Raw genomic sequence first — 15,704 nt, forward strand, 5'->3', positions numbered from 1 at the left:
TCCGGTGTTCGCTATTTTCCTCACAATGGCTGTGGACTGTATTCCGCCAGTAGCCGTGTAACGGCCAGGCCAAGAGTTACAGTGGTTGGACGGAAGAACATGCCACAATCAGTCAGCCTGATGGTGACATTGGAGGGAATTCACGGAAATGAAGCATCCCGAAGGTGTGTGGACTCATCGAAATTAAACCAGAATGGAAAAGAAAACTATTACGTTAGAAGTAGCGTATTTGGCAAAGTTTAAATCAAATTTGGAAAACTAAGTTTAAAAAAAATTTCAACTGTTTATAACATAACGTTTACATTTTTAGTAGAAATGTAATGTGGAAAAAGTGCCGGTTCTGGCGCTGCAGTCCGGAACCGCGGGACTGCTACGGTCGCAGGTTCGAATCCTGCTTCGGGCATGGGTGTGTGTGATGTCCTTAGGTTAGTTAGGTTTAAGTAGTTCTAAGTTCTAGGGGACTTATGACCTAAGATGTTGAGTCCCATAGTGCTCAGAGCCATTTTTGGAAAAAGTGCGTCGATTCTTAAATGCAGTGATCGGAGAAACTGAATTTTGTGGTTTGGAGCGCCACCTAGCCACATATTGAAAATACACTCCTGGAAATGGAAAAAAGAACACATTGACACCGGTGTGTCAGACCCACCATACTTGCTCCGGACACTGCGAGAGGGCTGTACAAGCAATGATCACACGCACGGCACAGCGGACACACCAGGACCCGCGGTGTTGGCCGTCGAATGGCGCTAGCTGCGCAGCATTTGTGCACCGCCGCCGTCAGTGTCAGCCAGTTTGCCGTGGCATACGGAGCTCCATCGCAGTCTTTAACACTGGTAGCATGCCGCGACAGCGTGGACGTGAACCGTATGTGCAGTTGACGGACTTTGAGCGAGGGCGTATAGTGGGCATGCGGGAGGCCGGGTGGACGTACCGCCGAATTGCTCAACACGTGGGGCGTGAGGTCTCCACAGTACATCGATGTTGTCGCCAGTGGTCGGCGGAAGGTGCACGTGCCCGTCGACCTGGGACCGGACCGCAGCGACGCACGGATGCACGCCAAGACCGTAGGATCCTACGCAGTGCCGTAGGGGACCGCACCGCCACTTCCCAGCAAATTAGGGACACTATTGCTCCTGGGGTATCGGCGAGGACCATTCGCATCCGTCTCCATGAAGCTGGGCTACGGTCCCGCACACCGTTAGGCCGTCTTCCGCTCACGCCCCAACATCGTGCAGCCCGCCTCCAGTGGTGTCGCGACAGGCGTGAATGGAGGGACGAATGGAGACGTGTCGTCTTCAGCGATGAGAGTCGCTTCTGCCTTGGTGCCAATGATGGTCGTATGCGTGTTTGGCGCCGTGGAGGTGAGCGCCACAATCAGGACTGCATACGACCGAGGCACACAGGGCCAACACCCGGCATCATGGTGTGGGGAGCGATCTCCTACACTGGCCGTACACCACTGGTGATCGTCGAGGGGACACTGAATAGTGCACGGTACATCCAAACCGTCATCGAACCCATCGTTCTACCATTCCTAGACCGGCAAGGGAACTTGCTGTTCCAACAGGACAATGCACGTCCTCATGTATCCCGTGCCACCCAACGTGCTCTAGAAGGTGTACGTCAACTACCCTGGCCAGCAAGATCTCCGGATCTGTCCCCCATTGAGCATGTTTGGGACTGGATGAAGCATCGTCTCACGCGGTCTGCACGTCCAGCACGAACGCTGGTCCAACTGAGGCGCCAGGTGGAAATGGCATGGCAAGCCGTTCCACAGGACTACATCCAGCATCTCTACGATCGTCTCCATGGGAGAATAGCAGCCTGCATTGCTGCGAAAGGTGGATATACACTGTACTAGTGCCGACATTGTGCATGCTCTGTTGCCTGTGTCTATGTGCCTGTGGTTCTGTCAGTGTGATCATGTGATGTATCTGACCCCAGGAATGTGTCAATAAAGTTTCCCCTTCCTGGGACAATGAATTCACGGTGTTGTTATTTCAATTTCCAGGAGTGTATGTTTTGGGTATTTTTTGGTGTAGAATCCAAATCTGAAATAAAACTTGGGAGTACTCATTTGAAAATAAAATGCTGACCACCTCTTGGCGGAGGATGTTGGGACATTGTCAGTTGTAACGCAAACGGATTTCCTTTTGAAAATATTAATTTTTCTTGTGGAACATTTTTTTCGTACGCTATGTATTTCTGGAAATACACACACGCCATGCGTTAGACGACATCTAACGCGTCATTATGTCCTAAGACGGATAAGTCGATCAGGGGACGTACCTCGGGGTCCAGGATCACCTGACTTCAGTCATGTCAACAGGGAAGTCTACAGCACACCTGTTCAGATGGCTGAAGAGTTGGAACAACGCTTCGTACCGTCTTGCAATATTTACGAGATTATTCATCCCCAGAGTTCTAATGCTACCGTAGGCTACCGTAGACTGTCATAAGCAAGCCTTGGTCAGTTAAGATTCCATCCGAGTTACCTGTGCTTATGTATGTACACTTACCGGATTTTACCTCATCTCGATCGCTTTCTTTATGTATGCTATCAGTATCTTAGTAGATTCCCTTAGAAACGGAAGAGGTGAATCGTAATCTTTCCCTACAGCACTACCAATACAACCGTTAATTCTACCATTTACTATGTTATTTTTGTACTTTACCGAAACTACCGAACCGATATTTTGGTAGAGCGCAACTCTAACGGAAATCCATTGCAGAGACGAATACAGAATTGTTTCCAAAACAGAGGACGGCACGTGAAATATCTCTTTTAACACCAAATTTTAACACGTAATCCACTGAGGTACTACTTTATTTCTTGTTAATGTAGATTGTAGGTGATTTTCAGTCAATTATATAGGAAGTTTGAGGTTCGCTGATGATGTAATTCTGTCAGACACAGCAAAGGACTTGGAAGAGCAGTTGAACGGAATGGACAGTGTCTTGAAAGGAGAATCAAAGATGAACATCAACAAATCAAAACGAGGATAATGGAATGTAGTCGAATTAAGTGGGGTGAAGCTGAGGGAATTAGATTAGGAAATGAGACACTTGAAGTAGTAAAGGAGGTTTGCTATTTGGGGAGCAAAATAACTGATGTTGGTCGAAGTAGAGAAGATATAAAATGTAGACTGGCAATGGCAAGGAAAGCGTTTCTGAAGAAGAGAAATTTGTTAACATCGAGTATAGATTTAAGTGTCAGGAAGTCGTTTCTGAAAGTATTTGTATGGAGTGTAGCCATGTATGGAAGTGAAACGTGGACGATAAATAGTTTGGACAAGAGGAGAATAGAAGCTTTCGAAATGTGGTGCTACAGAAGAATGCTGAAGATTAGTTGGGTAGATCACATAACTAATGAGGAGGTATTGAATAGAATTGGGGAGAGGAGGAGTTTGTGGCACTACTTGACAAGAAGAAGGGACCGGTTGGTAGGACATGTTCTGAGGCAGCAAGGGATCACAAATTTAGCATTGGAAGGCAGCCTGGAGGGTAAAAATCATAGAGGGAGACGAAGGGATGCATACACTAAGCAGATTCAGACGGATGTAGGTTGCAGTACTGGGAGATGAAGAAGCTTGCACGGGATAGGGCAGCATGGAGAGCTGCATCAAACCAGTCTCAGGACTGAAGACCACAACAACAACAATATATAGGAACGTAATCCAAACGTTTACATTTAGAATACCTGTATATCTTTGATAACTACGCCAATATTTCAGTGGTGGCTCTTACGCAGACATCTGCAATTATCACACAAAAGATTCTATGGCGGGCCAATGTTCATGGGAAGGTTCTTTTCCTCTCTGATCTTATAATTTCACATGTGCCAGTTTTCGCTATTGGCTACTATACGCCCTGTGTTAAAGTATAATTACTGCTTTAAGATCTCATATTGTGAAGTCCAAGTGGAACGACGAGCGACTTGTGTGTACCTCTCATGCATCTCTTCTGCTTCGGAGAACAAAGCAGCAGCCGAAAAACTGGTTGCATTTTATTTCACAGCAGCGGCTACATACTCGGAGTGAAAAACAACCATCAACAGTCATTAGCCTCGCAGACACTGCTTCATATTACTGTTCACTGTACAGACCAATCAGTGTGTACATACTTGCCCTGTTTGTAGGCTACCGTTATGGACCATTGCCTGCTCACGCGGCCCTAGACAATATTAAGCAGCAACAGGTGCGGGTCGCGTGCAGCCCTCTACATCAACGCCCACCAGTGGCGGATGAGTAATCGCCGACCCGTTTGAGAGCAGTCCAAGTCGCGGCCTGCCGTACACAAGTCTCCCTGTGCGGAATTAAACAAAACCGATGGATTCAATGTTCAGAGCTCAAGATTCTGGATCGCAAAGTGTGAATCAGATGTCCCATTTTCCGACACTTAATTCTTCTGTGAAGTTGCACGGTACAGTTTCAAAATGGTACGTCTAACCGGATTTATCAGCTATTATGTGGTTTCAATAAAACTTGATTTATGACTCATCGCTAGACATAAGTTGGCAACGAGTCATGTGAAAATTAGAGAAAAATCACTCATCAGTTTTCCATATTTATGCCTGCGGTGGGGGCTGGGGGGTATCATCTGGGCAAATAAATGTTAGTTACTACACGCGTTTCAGTTCTCCAGTAAACATCAACTCATATTATACTTAAACAAGTTCACTGTTTCCATTTATTTGAGAATAAAACAAACACCCTTTATCTGGTACACCGTATGTATTGTTTGCAACTCAGTTACCTACAGCTAGCAATAAGCGAAAAAATATTAATCCGTGAGTGATTTTTTCTGACGAGTATTTAAAGTGTATGGGAAAGTAATTCCTCTTGTGAGACTCCTTTAGACGCAGAAGACGAACAAAGGACAGGACACACGAACTGAAAGGCTCCTTTACGATACAATAATTGTAAAGCACGCTTAAGGAAGGGTAGTAAAGAGCACAGTAATCTAACTACCAAAAATCTTTTCGATATTTCTTAGACGGAAGCGGAGTTTCTCCGGAAGAAAAATGGCCTCATAATATATTCTAAGGTCATCTGGTTCAAATGGTTCAAATGGCTCTGAGCACTATGCGACTTAACTTCTGAGGTCATCAGTCGCCTAGAACTTAGAACTAATTAAACCTAACTAACCTAAGATCATCACACACATCCATGCCCGAGGCAGGATTCGAGCCTGCGACCGTAGCGGTCACGCGGTTCCAGACTGAAGCGCCTTTAACCGCACGGCCACACCGGCCGGCAAGGTCATCTGGGTGGATTAGATGCTCACACGGCGAGATGCCGAACCAGACCAGAATGGTGAAGGACGGAGAGTGGAATCGTGTTATTGGTGAAGAAACCGTCACAGAATTTGTTTGGAGAAAACATTTAAAATTAATTAATAATGGCAGAACGCCGATTTGTACAGCATTTATCGCGAATGCAGTACCATCATGTTGAACATCACATTACTTCTGTCGATACTCAAGACGGAGTAGAAAATGGTCGCTTGGTGCAGCGTGGGCACGAACTTGTCAACCTTGTGTAGACCAACAAGCCACTAAGACATCGACAGAAAGAAGATGCCAGGAAGACTGTGACAGCGGGAAAGTAAAAATGCGTGTCATTCATTACTACATTAGGCACCACTTCATGGGATACAATGGCAGGGCTTAGTGGAGGACGCCATGGCATTCTTTGCATGGTTAGGTTTCCTACAATGCCAAGTAAGCACATTGCATAGGAAATGGTAACTACTTCGTATTTCATATCGACAGTTCGCCTTCTTACAGAGAATTCACCACTAGCCTATCATGAATTTTAATGCTGCAGTTACTAAGGTTTCATCTCCGCGAGAGACGGAGTACTGCCTCTGTTTTAATACAGATGGGCACTACCGTGTTGAAGAGAATTCAGCAGTTATTTTGTGCATGACTGTCCTCATAGAGATGTTGGCAACTGTTGATTCATTGGCACCGATATTGAATGTTATAGATCCTTTAGGTGAGGAGCGGTCTTCTTCTGAAGGGTATAAAGCAATGGAGTCAGATGGGCAATATATGTAAGCATTGCTGCAGTTAATTTGAGTAAAAGTTCTTTGTGTCTGACTGCATCATAGCGTACAATACACCAACGACACGATACCCTCTCATTGCCAACCTGGTATATTTTGCAGCTTGAACCAGTCACCCACTCAGATGGACTTTTACTGAAAGTGGGTTGAAACTCTATATTCCTGTACATGAGCTGTTTCCTTGCGTTCAGCGAGATGAGGCGTAAATGGACACAGACGGGTTGAGACTTCCTGGGGAGAACAATCGTGTGCAGATAATTGTGTATGTGAGAGACCTACTTGCACATACTGCGACTTGCCGAGCCTCTTGCCAAATGATATTCCGTGAACAATGAAATTTGACAAGTGATATGATGAAATCCGCACGTCACACAAGCTTACATTCTTGGTTCTCAGCTAACCTTTTTCTGCTTCCCAGAAGTTAGCTATCGCAGGAATAGCTGTGAGGTGCCACCAAGTTCGCAGCTTCTTTACTCTCCTGCCTCTTTGATCTGCATCGATTGAACCCTATCGAGGCGCTGATTGCTCCCCTCAGAATCAAATGTGAAATGAAAAGCTTCAATAAAATCTTCTCGGTTTAAAAGCCGCGTCATTTCGAATAAAATACACGAGCTTTGGACAGATGGAGCGTCCGGTACCGTAACGAATATTATGAGATGAGCTGTCGCGATCTTTTTCATGTTTTCATAGAGCACTTTGAATAGCAAGCTCTGACCGCTGCGAGGTTGTGACCATCTTGCTTCCTACGATACGCTGACGAGAACTTCTTGATATGGCCTCATGGCGAAATGGACTGCAGCAGTTCGTCGATCACAATAACGGTGTCCATCCAAAAGTTAAATTTACTGTCGGGTCGGAGAGTAATGGAAAGCTTCCGCTCTCGGTTTAGTTGTAAGGAAGGCAGGAGGTCGGCTTGGCCATTTAGTGTACAGGAATCTACGCACACTGGCAGCTATTTGAACGCCAACAGTTGTCACCACCCTGTTCATCAGAAAGCGGCCCTCAGCCCATTAGTACACAGGGCAAAGATTATTTCGGACGACGACCCTCTAGAATCTGAATTTCAGTATTTGAAGCGCGACTTCAGAGAAAATGGTTACAGCAAGAGAGAAATTGCGTAGACTTTCAAGTGCTACCGACGAAAGACGTTTCGTGAGTCGACGGAAGAGGCGAAACCAGCTGCATTCCTTCAATACTGTGGCACAACTACTAGCGAGCTAGATCGCGTGTTGAAGAGACACGGGCTGAGACCAGTGTTCCGGCCCGCCTCCAAGATAACAGATGTTACGCCCCGTTAAAGACAACAGATCTTTGAGTTCCTGGCGTGTATGGTGTCTCCTGTGAATGTGGTAGTATTTACGCAGGTCAAACCATCAGCACTGTTGTCGAACATTGTGCGGAGTATTCACGACACCTCAAACAAGGAGAATTTGAGATGTCGGCCATGGCTGAAAATTGCCTAAAAGACTCGAGTAAAATAGAGTTTGAATAAACGAGAGTTTTGGCTTAAAAATCCTACTGGGATTCTGTTATAGAAGAAGCGGCCGAAATTAGAACAAACAGGAACACTTTCGACAGGGACCATGGATACATACTTAGTAGGGCATTAGGCGAGCTTTGGACACTGAGCGGAAGCAAATACGCAGGAGCGGCAATTTCAAACGTGGCTCCGGAGCTCGCGCCATGTGACGTCACCCCATTTCGTGGTGGGACGGGGCCCTTATGAGCTGCCCAAGTTGTCTTACGCATATGCGCCACTTCGGCCCTCTCTGGAAGTTCCAGATGCTCCTTTACATCTCTATAAGCAAAAACACCTGCTAGCTCCGGTGGTCAGTGATTTGAACTCCTGATGACGACGGCGGAGACAGCTGATGAAGCTCTAGTGTTTTATTCGAAATGACTCCGTTCGTAAACCGAGAAGATTGTATTGAAGCATGATACCGCGAGAGACTCCGACGACACAAATGAAAAGCTGTTTCGCAACCAAAAAGAAAATTAATCATCCTAACATATGAGTCCAGAGCGTGGTCCTTACGAATATCAGTTGTAATAAGGGCTTATTCTGTTCACCAAAATATCAAAATTACAGATCTTCCCAAATCGACAATTTTTAATATAACCATAAATGTACAGATGGGCCGAGACGAGACACCTCTGAGTGAAGTCGGGATAGCTGTTGGGAAGCTGTGAAGCGTCTTAGACGCTAGTGAAGCATTTGAGTTAAATCATTCATTGACAATTTTTACAAGTTGTCGCCCGCGCCTCCACGGCTATTGCGCATTCGGTTGCTTGTTGGATACTAGTTGACGTCTATCCAGGCAGCTCAGCGGTCGCACGCCCAAGAGAAGTGGTGAGCGACGCTGGCCGCGCAGCGGGTTGCCGGCGAGCAGGGGAAGTGATCTCGCGCAGGCTACTGGAGTGTCCTCGGTCCCACTTCAGTTACTACGATGACCCTTGATGACCCATTCGCGTTGTACCTGTGTTAGTAGTCTCGTGGTCGATTGATCTCTTCCCTATTTCCTGGTAGTTTAAACACCTGGAGACACCTTGTGGTGTGCGTACTTCGGTACACACACCATCAGATTATTTGACTTGTCGCTCTAACGAAGTAGGCGAGTGTCAGCAATATGTCTCGTGGGTTTATTGTGGCGTGTTTATCTTCTGCCGTTAGGTCAGACGATAGAAATGCCACTTGCACGCTTAGAGTAGCAGATTGACGGTGACCAACTTTAAACAGAACTTGATTAATTTTCACACACATTTATTAAAATAATAACAAGCATAAAAATAACTTAACTTGGTTCTGGATGCTATTTACAATTGACAATCTGAAGTTCCTTTGGTCTTGGTACGTTAATCTTATTCTCACATATCTCTGATACTTGACAAAGTGTCTATTCATTTCTCTTCATGGCTATGTACAGGAATATGATAATCTTATTAGGCGCCGACTGAAACTTGACTATAGACTGGTACAGACAAATGCAGACTAATGCAGACTGACTGATCGGAGGTCTGTACACTCGTTATAATACCTCGAGCGTTCAGGTATCACTGCGCGAGTGTGATCCGCGAGGAGAAAAGGTTCTACGTTAGCAGCAATCTCATTGGCTGCGTGACATATTAATACGCGGATCGGCGGAAGCAGAATTTGGTCCGTCTCTAAGACAGCGCCATCTCGTAGTGCGAAGACGGCCGAGCGCTGCGCCTGCGCTGCTGTGCTTAGCAGGGCGCGCTTTATTGGGAAAGTTGTGTACGCGCTGACTACACGGAACTATGTACACAACACACCTGAATGTTGAACAGGATCGTGGACGCCAAGAGGTCATTTTGTTGGCTTCCGCTTTGAGGTTCAGTTCCTGCGACGTGGTGTTGTCAGAAGAGAGTTTCACTATCAGTAGATGGTAGGCGCTGAGCAGCATGAAGTTCATCAGGCGAAACCATCATCTCGAACAGATCGTAGGCTAGTTCGTAGACTGTGCTGGAGCATCTAGGACATCGTTTCACTACAGTGTTGTAATCGTGGAATCTAGTGCTATTACCGTGAATTCCATCAGTCACAATGACCATCTTATGATGAGAGCTGGAACTCTGGAGTATTTAAAGGGAACTAGCGTGAGGCTATGACGTGAGGCTCAGTTCGTAATGACAGCGTGTGTGTCAAATCTGCTGTATTCACTTAACAGGCTGTTGACTGCTGTGTCAGTTCCTCCCTAAGTGGTCTACTGTGAGAAGCTCTTGCACGATGTAATTCTCACACGGCAGACTGTTGTAATTTGTCAAGGGCCTGAACCACTTGCGACATACTATCTCACTTCCTACTTTTGCCTCTGTCTCTGGCATGACAGGGATTCGCCTGTGGCAAAGTGAAAGGGTATTAAGAAAAATTTCTAACCTTCTAACCCTTGCTATTCAGCGTCATAACACATGAAAGCGAGAACAAAAAACATTAAATAAAAGCACATTATCAGTTCCGAACAGTCAAAAGTTAAACACATACAGAACATAAAACCGTTAAACCGAGTCAGATATGACTATAATATGACAGAGCTCCCAAGCATTAGAAAAGAAATAGATAAAATTAAAACTTCATACCCCAACAAAAAGGCCAAATTCACGATCCACTTTAGGACACGATGACTGCTTAGACCTGCCATGGGCATTGGATGTAAAGAATATCAAATGCAAAACCCCAAGTGCCTGAATCATTAATGTGCCACCAAAAATTTAATGAAATTCTGAAATGAAATTGCATTTACTTTGAGAAACGCGCCTAAATATTCCTTATTGCCGTCATCTCCCGTTCGACAGTTCTTACCATGTTTTCTCCCCGCTGCAACGTGTGTGTTTCATGGCCGCTCAGCGGTGTTTGTTATTTGGTGGACACAAGCCACATCTGAAGATTACAACCTCTAAATGTGTCTCTTTCAACCGTTTCAGTACCTCAAAGGCTTGCATCCTACTCTGTCTACCTCGTAAGTAAGTGCGTCTCTGTCAGCAGAACGACCGCTAGTCCAAAGAATCCCCTCTGCTCCCAGTTTAGCAAGGAAAACATCTGAAACATACTCATCTTCAGATTAAAAAATTTGTTATTCATTCCTCCAATGGGTACTGAGACATCGGACTTAGGGAAGGCAGGAACAGGTGTGGGCGGGGCCTAATCAGTTCCCGTTGGTTGCACAGTAAACACGTACACCTTATTTAAGGACATATATTTTTTAAAACAGTCATTTAAAAAAAAACTGCAACACAAGCTATAATGACGGCTGAAGGCCTTGTTAATAAGAATTCAAAATTTGTCGGCCGAAGGCCACAAGCGATGGGAATAATTTAAACAAAACGTTATTTTTTAACAATTGACACAATCAGACCAAATAAAGAAGGGATTGATCCACAGACAGGGATTGAATGCCGCCTGATGGCGTTGGCAGTCGCGGTAAGAAATGTATATAAACGGAACAGAGACAAGTGGGGATCCACTCTAGCGGTGGTATAGGGTGCAGACGGGGAAATCAGCCAATATAACGACTTTGACAAAGTTCAGATTTTCTGATCCGGCACTTGGGGACAAATATCTCAGAAACTGTGAAGCCGGTCTGGTTCACACACTATTGCCGTGAGCATCTATGAATAGTATCTGAATGGCGGCGAAGCGACGAGCAGGGGTCAAGGTGTTGGGCGTCCACGCCTCGTCACAGAACGTAGAGCACGGAGGCTTGCCCGATCTGTAAAGTAGGATAGGCAGCGCTCTATGGGAGTTCTGACGATAATACCCGTGCAGGCATAAGTGTTTTGGAGCACACCGTTTAGGTTGCATTGTTGAACAGAGGGCTCTGCAGCAGACGACATCTACGTTTTGACATGTAGACCCAACTATAAACTCAATTAAAATTCCAGTAGACACGGGATCATCGGGGCTTGACCGTAAACCAACGAGAAGTGTCGCTTCGGTACAAAAATCACGCATCTTGTTAACAGCAGGTCGATGGGTATGTCCAGATACGTCGTTATCCAGGCGAAAGGCTGTTGGTTACATGTGCTGCGACAGGGTTGCAAGTCGCTGAGACCAGAATAACGCTAGGAACGACGCTTACGAGGGCTTCTATGAGAGCTGTGGCAGCAGTCGAAGGTACCGTCACAGCTGCAGACTACACGAACATTACTGCAGCTAGGTGCCTCTTCAAACAATGATTTCTTCCAGCAGGATAACTGTCCATGTCAAAAGACAAGAACCGTGTTACAGTGATCTGAGGAGCGTACAGTGAACTCACGCTGATGGCTTGGCCATCGAATTCGCCTGATATAAACCCAAAAAGAGAAACCGGGGATGATATCGCGTGTCAACTCAGCACCGGCAAACCACCAGCCCGTAATTTACGGGAACAACATGACCCGTGCGCTGACGTATGCTACCACATACCATCGGAAACATACAAAGGACTTGTCGAATCCATGTCACGCAGAATAGCTACTGTTTTGCGCTTCAATTGTGGACCAACACGCTATGAAATAGGTGGTCGTAATAGTTTGGCTACTCAGTGTATAACTCTAGGGTAACTCATGAACAACATACAGTAACATATATTGCCTGACAAAATCTGTAGCACTCAGAAGAGATGGTCTAATGTCAATGTAACATTGCACGCGAAAATACAGGGTGACACAGGATAACGAGAATGCCGGCCGAAGTGGTCGTGCGGTTCTAGGCGCTGCAGTCTGGAACCGCGAGACCGCTACGATCGCAGGTTCGAATCCTGCCTCGGGCATGGATGTGTGTGATGTCCTTAGGTTAGTTAGGTTTAACTAGTTCTAAGTTCTAGGGAATTAATGAGCTCGGCAGTTGAGTCCCATAGTGCTCAGAGCCATTTGAACCTATAGAATAACGAGAATGTTTGAAATGCCATGGGCAGGTGGCATCACTGCGGGTTCGTGACAGTTAGCGAGTAAACAGTCTGCCATTTCAGTAATCATAGATCAGTGGAACGGACAACAGCGTGCGTTAGCCATAAAAATGTTTTATGAAAACAATGATAGTGTAGTAGCGGCGCAGAGGGGGTTTCGACGTTTTTATAATTTAGGACATCATGATGCCGTTCCGTCAAAACAAGCGATAAAATGTTGGATTAATGACTTTGAAGAGACTGGTTCTGCCCTCAAGAAGAAACCAACAGGACGCCCATGAAGGGTGCGTCCTCCAGCGAACATAGGTGTTGTACGCGAGTCTGTCTTACGGAGCCCAAGGTGCTCAATTCGCAAGCAAGCAGCAGTGGTAGTTGGAATGTCCCGGGAGAGTGTTCGCAGAATTCTTCATCTTGATTTAAAATTTCATCCGTACAAACTACAGATTATGCAACAATTGAAGGACAACGATTACCGGTTACAATTAAGATCCTGTCAACAAACGATGCCAAAATAAACAATAACGATGAATTTCTAAACAAGTTGTGGATATCAGATGAGGCACATTTTCATCTCATAGGTTATGTGAATAAACAGAATTATCGTTACTGTGCAAACACAAATCCTAATGACGTTCGTGAGCGCCCTTTACGTGCTTATAAAGTGACAGTATGGTGTGGTGTTTCATCACATGGGATTATCGGACCCCGTATGAACAGGGAAACAGAATAACTGTTAATGCCGATCGTTACCTGGAGAAGTTACGAACTTACACTACAACTGCACTGAACAACTTTACAAAGGTTCAAGAAGCCTGGTTTCAACAGGATAGAGCGACATCACACACTGCACTGCAATCATTGGCATATGTGCAAGAATTGTTCGGCAGTCGTGTGATCTCACGATTCGGTAACATTTCCTGGCCCCCTAGATCGCCAGATTTATCCGTTTGTGATTTTTTCTTGTGGGGATACCCCAAGAGCGATGTCTACACGACTCGACCAAGAACCCTGGATGTGTTAAAACAGAGAATTCAGCATGTAATTCACAGTAACCCAGCTGAGATGTTGCAGCGGTCAATGAGGTGTCTCAACAGCAGATTTCACGAATGTATTCGTACAGGACACAATCAAAAGGACGTAATTTTTAAAAAAATGATAAATGCCCTCAACGTTTCGTAAATGGCAAAGTTGTAAGGTTTCTATTACTATGAATCCAATTTCTTTTCTTCATCAGTTCAAGTTTTATTGGACTGTGGAAATGGTCCCTTTTTTGTGTGTCGCCGGCCGCGGTGGTCTCGCGGTTCTAGGCGCGCAGTCCGGAACCGTGCGACTGCTACGGTTGCAGGTTCGAATCCTGCCTCGGGCATGGATGTGTGTGATGTCCTTAGGTTAGTTAGGTTTAAGTAGTTCTAAGTTCTAGGGGACTTATGACCACAGCAGTTGAGTCCCATAGTGCTCAGAGCCATTTGAACCATTTTGTGTGTCACCCTATACGTTGATCGTGACAGGGCCAAATATCTCACGAAATAAGCGTCAAACGAAAAAACTACAAAGAACGAAACTTGTCTAGCTTGAAGGGGGAAACCAGATGGCGCTATTATTGGCCCGCTAGATAGCGCTGCCATAGGTCAAACGGATATCAACTGCGTTTTTTAAATAGGAACCCCCATTTCTTATTATATATTCGTGTAGTACGTAAAGAAATATGAATGTTTTAGTTGGACCTCTTTTTTCGCTTTGTGATAGATGGCGCTGTAATAGTCACAAACATATGGCTCACAATTTTAGAGAAAGAGTTGGTAACAGGGAGGTTTTTAAATTAAAATGCAGAACGTAGGTACGATTGACCATTTTTTTTCGGTTGTTCCAATGCGATACATGTACCTTTGTGAACATATCATTTCTGAGAAAGCATGCTGTTACAGCGTGATTACCTGTAAATACCACATTAATGCAATAAATGCTCAAAATGATGTCCGTCAACCTCAATGCATTTGGCAATACGTGTAACGACATTCCTCTCAACAGCGTGTAGTTCGCCTTCCGTAATGTTCGCACATGCATTGACAATGCTCTGACGCATGTTGTTAGGCGTTGTCGGTGGATAGCAAATATCCTTCAACTTTCCCCACAGAACGAAATCCGGGGACGTCAGATCCGATGAACGTGCGGGCCATGGTGCTTCGACGACCAATCCACCTGTCATGAAATATTCTATTCAATACCGCTTCAACCGCACGCGAGCTATGTGCCGGACATCCATCATGTCGGAAGTACATCGCCATTCTGTCATGCAGTGAAACATCTTGTAGTAACATCGGTAGAGCATTACGTAGGAAATCAGCCTACAATGCACCAGTTAGATTGCCATCGATAAAATGAGGGTCAATCATCCTTCCTCCCATAATGACGGACCATACATTAACCCGCCAATGTCGCTGATGTTCCACTTGTCGCAGCCATCGTGGATTTTACGTTGCCCAATAGTGCATATTATGCCGGTTTACGTTCCCGCTGTTGGTGAATGACACTTCGTCGCTAAACAGAACGCGTGCAAAAAATCTGTCATCGTCCCGTAATTTCTCTTGTGCCCAGTGGCAGAACTGTACAGGACGTTCAAAGTCGTCGCCATGCAATTCCTGGTGCATAGAAATATGGTATGGGTTCAATCGATGTTGATGTAGCATTCTCAACACCGACGTTTTTGAGATTTCCGATTCTCGCGTAATTTGTGTGCTACTGATGTGCGGATTAGCCGCGACAGCAGCTTAAACACCTACTTGGGCATCGTCATTTGTTGCAGGTCGTGGTTGACGTTTCACAAGTGGTTGAACACTTTCTGTTTCCTTAAATAACGTAACTACCAGGCGAACGGTCGGGACAAATGGCTCTGAGCACTATGGGACTCAACTGCTGAGGTCATAAGTCCCCTAGAACTTAGAACTACTTAAACCTAACTAACCTAAGGACATCACACTCATCCATGCCCGAAGCAGGATTCGAGCCTGCGACCGTAGCGGTCACGAGGTTCCAGACTGAAGCGGCCAGAACCGCTCGGCCACTTTGGCCGGCGGTCGGGACACTTGGATGATGTCGTCCACGATACCGAGCAGCATACATAGCACACACCCGTTGGGCATTTTGATCACAATAGCCATACATCAACACGATATCGACCTTTTCCGCAATTGATGAACGGTCCATTTTAACACGGGTAATGTATCACGTAGCAAA

The sequence above is a fragment of the Schistocerca nitens genome, chromosome 7 (genome assembly GCF_023898315.1).
Source record: "Schistocerca nitens isolate TAMUIC-IGC-003100 chromosome 7, iqSchNite1.1, whole genome shotgun sequence".
In the NCBI taxonomy this organism is placed as follows: domain Eukaryota; kingdom Metazoa; phylum Arthropoda; class Insecta; order Orthoptera; family Acrididae; genus Schistocerca; species Schistocerca nitens.